At 44.1% G+C, this 7,569-nt stretch overlaps 1 non-coding gene across 1 annotated transcript; it reads left to right on the plus strand.

The window, feature by feature from the left end:
* The first annotated feature begins 5,863 nt into the window (after window positions 1–5,863).
* Window positions 5,864–5,980, plus strand: LOC148453802 (U5 spliceosomal RNA). Its single transcript, XR_015874871.1, has one exon. It is a non-coding gene; the product is annotated as a U5 spliceosomal RNA (small nuclear RNA).
* The last annotated feature ends 1,589 nt before the right edge of the window (window positions 5,981–7,569 follow it).

Below are 7,569 nucleotides of genomic sequence, written 5' to 3' on the forward strand. Positions count from 1 at the left end.
CAGCCATAACTGCAGGATCATAGGTAAGAGAACCAGAGGACGGAGAGTGTAATTTGTCTATCGCACCTGATGCTTGTCTGCAACGCAGTTTATTGGCTAATAAAGAATCGATTTTATCAGATTTATCATAAAAGCGTTGACGAAGTTTTTGCAAGATAAGCGCAGTGCGGCGAGACAGAAGGGCATTAAGCTGACCTCGTAGTTTCTCAATTTGGGTTAACACAGAGACGCTAGGGGATGCCTTATGTTGAATCAATAGCACTGAAATTTGTGACTCAAGGGAATGGATTTCCTGTGCAGCCGCTTTCCTAACCGCTGAGGTTTTAGAAATGAGAAAACCCCGTATCGTAGCCTTATGGGCTTCCCAGAGGACACTAGAGGTAATATCAGGAGAGGTATTCTCCTCAAAGTAGCGGGTCACCGCCAATTTTATTTCTAGCAGAGCGGAGGGATGTTGTAAAAGGGAGTCATCAAGACGCCAGTTACACTTCCCACGAGGAGAACGCTGTACATCTAAAAGAATATAGACACCTGCATGATCTGTCCATGTAAAGGGGGAAATACCGGCTTCCGTAACCAGAGAGGTGATAGCGGAGGAAATGTGGATCATATCTATCCTGGAATAATGTTGGTGTGGAGCTGAAAAATGAGTAAAGTCCTTAATGTGAGGATGTTTAAGACGCCAGGAATCACAAAGGCCATGATGTTTAAGGGAAGCCAGGAGAGTACGAGAAGCTCTAGGAAGAGACATCCTGGAGGAGTGTGAAGGTGTGTTAGATCTATCTAACAGGGGGTCAATAATAGTATTGAAATCCCCACACAAAATAATATCGCCCTGCGCAACTCTGCTGATACGCCTGAACAAAGAATCAAAAAATTGGGGCTGGTCTTGATTAGGAGCGTACACTGACACCAGAGTGAAAATCTCAGTACGGAAGGTACCGATCACTATAAGAAATCGACCCTCTGGGTCTGTCACAGTTTTAATGTGGACAAAAGGGATATTACGCCTAATTAAAATGGCTACCCCACGCTTTTTACAATTCGCTGAAGCAAAGAAGGTCTGGGCAAACCACCTACCTCGAAGCTGGGAATGCGGGCCTGTAAAATGAGTCTCTTGTACAAATGCAACATCGGCCTTCTCCCTCCTGCAAGCCCCCAAGAAAACGGTACGTTTCTTAGGAGAGTTAAGACCGTTTACATTAATGGATAACAATTTAAGAGACATGGAAAAATATATAGAGAAGTACTACAGACATAACACACAAATATAATAATTAAAAAATTTGGCCCAAGTAGAGCCACCCTTGGGGACAGAAAGGAAAGAAATGGGAAAGAAAAGCATAAAAGAGCCACAGAGAAAGAAAAGCACACGAAAAAAAGAAAGAAACAGAGAACCCATTTGGGTAACAATCCTGGTAAGTTGGGTCCCAAACAAGGACCGCAATAATATCAATCAACATAACATTATTAAAATATATTAAAGGGAGCATGGGGGGTAGTAGAATGACTGTCCAATAGAATCAGGACTGCCTGGACCCTTAAATACAAGATCGGCTATAACCAAATCAAACAAAAATCCCTGTAATACAGGGATCATAAACCTGTGTCTATAGAAACAAAACAAACAAAAAGAGGGGGGGAGGGAGGGGGGAGAATGGGAAAGACAAAGGACAGAGAGAAATACTATCTAAACATCGTAATATTCATGAAAATAATAACTATATATGTCGCAAAGAACCAAGAAGGGAGGACTGTTCCTCCTAGCAAACTTCAAAAAGAACATTATAGGGATCTTTAAACCCTATTATAAAGAGAATAAACATCAGGGAGTGACCGAACAGTTCAAGTGGGGTCACCGTCCTTAACATGGTGACGGGACACCCTGGTCCAGTCCGGTGAAGGAGGTTGGGAGCGTTGAGGTTTGGGAGAGGCTGCAGCAGTCACCGGATCAGAAGTCGGCGCCGGAAGAAGATTAAGCTTGGCTAATAAATCTTGACCTTGAGTGAGAGTCTTGACACTATGCACAGTGTTGTTTGCTGAAACATGAAGCATAAAGGGGAATACCCAGCGATATCGGATTTGATGCTGCCGTAGAATCTTAGTAACTGGCTGAAGATCCCGCCGTTTCTGAATAGTAGAAGGGGCCAGGTCCTGGAAGATTTGTAACTGCATATCTTGGAATGGTATCACTGGAGAGTCCCGAGCAGCTAACAAAATCTGTTCCTTCGAACGAAAATAGTGCAGGCGAACTATAACGTCCCTAGGAGGTTGAGTAGGAGAAGGCTTCGATCGGAGTGCTCTATGGGCTCTATCACATAAACAATCTTCATTGGTAAGAGCTGGAACTAAGTGTTGAAAAAAGTCTTTTAGAAATGACGGTAAGGAGGAGCCAAAGACTGATTCTGCTATATTACGGATGCGTAAGTTGTTGCGACAAAAGCGATTCTCTTGGTCCTCTTGTCTTTCTTTGAGTGCCTCCACCTCGTCATGAAGTCTAGAGAGTTCTTTATCAAGACGATTTTGGGAACGGCAGAAGTCGTCCGATTTAGATTCCAGCGCGTCCGTTCTGTTGCCGAGAGATGTCAATTCTGATTTAAATTCTGTTATAGCTTTTGACAGTTCTTGCTTGAATGCGGATTGAACTCCCTCCAACAAACCAGTCATAACCGCTTGAATTTGGGGATCTATGCCAGCTTCAGATAAGCAAGGGGAGGGGGGGGATTCTGGGAGTAATGACGAACTCTGAGAGCCCTTGGATTTAGATCCGAAGAAATTTGCAGAAGATGGTGGAGGTTTCTTACCTCTCTGTGACATAGTGAAATAATAAAAATAGAGAGAAAAAAAACAAAACAAAAAAAAACCACGGTGTAAAAAGTGAGACACAGGGCTCTACAATAATAATCCAGGCAAGATGGGTGATAATATTAAGCTAACATCTTTAACTCCAGAGATGCACCATCTAGGAGATACTTGATGCAATTATCGCAAGAGACCACAAGAGGGGGCCAGTGCTGAATAAATGGCAAATATCCACCAGCACAAAAGTAGAAGGGCCAACAGGTCACGTGACAGAGGAGCAGGTAAAGCAGTGGTATATGGAGATGCAGTATAATCTCCCCTCAGGGACTCACTACCCTCCCCTTACTCCAGGGAGTCACATGCGGCCGATGTTCCTGTCAGCAAGCGGGGCCCACAGCTAACAGCCCGGCTGAGATGACCAGCAGCAGCAGCAGCGTGTGGGCAGATTTAAAGATGGCCGCCGGAGGCTTCAGGACGCTGGGGCTTCCGCCCAGAGTTGTCCCCCAGGAGCAGGAACACCAGCCCTGACACAGCAGCGGGGCATCCGAAGCTAGAGGGCCGGAGAGAGGTCACGCGGAGTGCGGCAGGGAGGACTCCGTCGGGCGCCCACTATGGATATGTCGCCGCCGGAAGTCCGCGGCCGCCAGTCCAAGCACTCCAGTCCCCGGCTCAAAGGGCAGCAGGCCAGCTGCAACCCACGGAAGCGCCTATTGCGCTTCCCGATTCCGCAGCTCTCACCCGCTGGACCGGAGGCAAGCAAGGGGGGGTAAGTAGGTGTCTGGAGGTCTCTGCTGGCCGGGATGGGGCTATAGAGGCTGGTTTCACACTAAGCTGGCTCCGAAGCTCTGGTGAGACACAGCTTCCTCCATTAGCGGTCAGGCCACGCCCCCCATGCTTGTTTATTTTATTTCTTCTTTCTTCCATATTTGAAAAATGACAGGAGCTGATTAGTTGGTACTTTATTTATCTCCAAAGCTTAGTACATCTACCCCCATGTGTGGTCCCTTAATAGTCCCTTCTGTTGTCTTCTTTTACTCACCCCTTCTCTCTAAACAAATGTCTGATAAGAGACTTCCATCTGAGATTTTGGGAAGGGAGCAATCTTCTAATGGACCGCTAACTAATATAGCCTTATGAAAAGAGGCGACTTGGGATTCTAATGAGGGCCACTGTAGATGGTCTCATAATTGCACGTCTAGGCAGTAATGTTCTAGCTCAGTGGTTCTCAAACTCGATTCTCTGGAGCCCCACACAGGTCACGTTTTCCAAGTCACCCAGCAGGTGCACAGGTGTAGTCATTACTCACTGACACATTTTAAAAGGTCCACTGGAATTATCTCACTTGTGATTCTGTGAGGAGACCTGGAAAACATGTACTGTTTGGGGGTCCTGAGGAGAAAGTTTGAGAACCTATGTTCTAGCTAACCCAATTGTGAATTATTTTTTTTTGAGACTAAATGTGTCTGGATGGTCACAGAATATAGGAAACTTTTTTTTTTTTTTTTTTTAGAAATCCTGTCACCAGTGATGAATCACAATGGACCATAGTCTGTTGGATTATCCAGCCAATTCAAAAGTTACAGGGTTGAGAATCTGAAGGCTGTAAAGGATAATTTGTCATTTGAATTAATAATATAAATCAGAGGTTCCCAAACACGGTCCTCAAGGCTCCCCAACAGTTCAAGTATTGGTGATATCCATGGTTGAGCACAGGTGCCTTAATTAGTAACTCAGTTAATTTGATTTAACCACCTGTGCTCAACCATGGATATCTCTTTCTGAACTGTTGGGGAGCCTCAGGGCCAGATCAAGGTCTGTGTTTATACAAACACACATAACTTACTGTTTCAGGGGCAGGAAGGGGCATATTGGCCAGCAGCAGAAGGGGAGGGGCATAATTTCATGCTGCGGCAGCTCCGATGAAGAAACAAAAAAGTTAATCTTGGGGATTGGGCTCGGGGACGACCGCCCATGTCGCCCTCTCTATAATCCGGTCCTGGGGAGCCTTGAGGACTGCGTTTTGAAACCTCTGATATAAATGATGTAGTTGATCTTGGAGGTGTTAACACTTTCCAGTCTTTACAATCTGAATTTAATCTCCCCAACATCCATTTTTTCATGGACTTACAGGTGGCCCATTTAGTGTGTCCTTTACCGGAGGCTACCGGTTTCCCCTGGGGCCCAGCATAGCCTTCACAAGTTATTCACATTCCTTTAGGCTAGTCTATATAAAACTAAATATCCTTACTTTGATTTAGTGTGTTATAACAGATAAAAACTTTGCTCTAAATGTACTTCTCTATGGGGACTTGGTATTTCCTGCATCGATTCTCCTAATGTGTTATTGTCCATCAAAACGATGTTCTGCCACGTCACACGAAGTGCATATAAAAACCAGACTGTCATGGAAAGACATCACTATATGACTCTTGTTGGATATGTTCTGTTGGGGATGTAGTCAGGAATCCGGCGGTCGAAATGCCGACCGCCAGCTTCCCGACAGTGAAAGCCCGGCATGGGACTAATGATAGGCATCGGTATTTAGATGCCTATCATTAGCCCCACACTGAAATCCCGACACCTGGCATACCGAACGTAGGAAAGACGGGCGTCGGGAGCTCATAGCCACAGGGGGAGGGTTAGGCACCCCCCACTGGGGAGGGGAGGGGGGGGTAGGTTAACTCCCTCCCCCCACCCCAGGAGGTTTAGGGTAAATGCTCATCTCAGACGGGATCAGTAATACATACCGATTCCGTTCTGTTGCTATATAATGCCATGGGCTGATTAAGGTGCTTATTTTACTCTTCGAATATAATTTTGTCATCATTGTACTATTTACATTTTATTTGACAATTTAAATGATTAGAGAGTTTTGATTGTTGCCTAATGATAATTTGTTCCTACTTTGAAGTTTCTGCATCCATTCTGGAATGGATGATTTAACAATAGATACAGAATAATTAAAGGTATTCTCCATTATTTAAAGGATTTTCATTAAAGAACTCAAACATATGTTACTGTCTACTGTTTTGCTGAAAACTATGATCTGCTGGGAGTTTATATGCTTTGGTTTCTCTTCAGCACGCGCAAATCTTTTGCCTTTTACTGAAGATTTCCGTGGAGAGGAGCAAAAAATTAGTTTGGTATCTTTTTTTTTTCAGATTAGAATCCTCTGATGTACCGAATATAATAGTATTTGCACAAAAGACTCCAGTCCTCAAGTACCACCAACAGGCCATGTTTTGTAGATGAGTTCAATCACGCAATGGGGAAGTACCTGTTGGGAAAATGTGGTTGAGAACCCCAGTTATTCAGGTGATAGTCTGCAGCTACTAGTTGGATACTGAATCGGGAGCTCAGGATCTAATGAAGATCAATACTGTGCACGTCAGATGGTGCTGACTTTCACGCCTATGTGTCGGCGAGATCGAATAATAATAAATCATCAACACAGAGACTCCTGCAAAACTCTAACCAAATAGGAAATTTGGAGCACTGACTATACAGCCATGGCCAAAAGTTTTAAGAATGAGACAAGTCTTGGTTTCCACAAAGTTTGCTGTTTCAGTGTTTTTAGACCTTTTTGTCAGATGGAAAAACGCTTGTCCGTAGAAGGAAAGGTGAGCGCTACCATCAGTCCTGTGTCATGCCAACAGTAAAGCATCCGGAGACCATTCATGTGCGGGGTTGCTTCTCAACCAAGGGAGTGAGATCACTCACAATTTTGCCTAAGAACACAGCCATGAATAAAGAATGGTACCAAAACATCCTCCAAGAGCAACGTCTCCCAACCATCCAAGAACAGTTTGATGATGAACAATGCTTTTACCAACATGATGGAGCACCTTGCCATAAGACAAAAGTGATAACTAAGTGGCTCAGGGAACAAAACATCAAAATTTAGAGTTCATGGCCGGGAAACTCCAAAGACCATAATCCCATTGAGAACTTGTGGTCAATCCTCAAGAGGCAGGTGGACAAACAAAACCCCACAAACTCCAAGCATTGATTAGGCAAGAATGGACTGCCATCAGTCAGTATGTGGCCCAGAAGCTGAATGACAGCAATTCGCCCTGGCATGCTGAGGTCTTGAAAAAGAAGGGTCAACACTGCAAATATTGACTCTTTGCATAAACTTAATGTAATTGTCAATAAAAGCCTTTGCCACTTATGAAATGCTTGTAATTTTACTTCAGTATCCCATAGTAACATCTGACAAGGTGTAAAACACAAGCAGCAAACTTAGAAAACCAATACTCGTGTCATTCTCAAAACTTTCAGCCATGGCTGTACAAGGTGCTGTGGCATCCTGACACCTTGAAGATAAGTATGTTAACCCTAATACTTACAGTCAGTCAGGATTCTGTCACCGGTATTCCAACTACATCCCATTGTAACACATGGTTAATTGAGCTACTGTCAGCTTGAAGCAGCCTGGCCATTCTGCTCTGACCTCTCAGTAACAAGGTGTTTTCACCCACTGCTCACTGAATGTTTTGTGTATCATTCTCTGTAGATTCTAGAGATTGTTGTACGCAGAAAGGCCAGGAAATCAGCCACTTCTGAGATACTCAAAACCAACCCCATCTGGCACCAGTCACTTAAATCACATTTCTTCCCCATTCTGATATTTCATCCAAACAACACCTGAGCCTCTTGACCATGCAGTAATAATGACCCACTGTTTTTTTGAGCAAAAGGCTGTGTGTCATTTGTTAAATTTAAGCTGTTCAATATTAACCAGCAGCAATATTTTTTTACATTGTT

Source organism: Taudactylus pleione, unplaced genomic scaffold (assembly GCF_031769625.1).
Source record: "Taudactylus pleione unplaced genomic scaffold, aTauple2 ptg001086l, whole genome shotgun sequence".
Taxonomy (NCBI): Eukaryota; Metazoa; Chordata; class Amphibia; order Anura; family Myobatrachidae; genus Taudactylus; species Taudactylus pleione.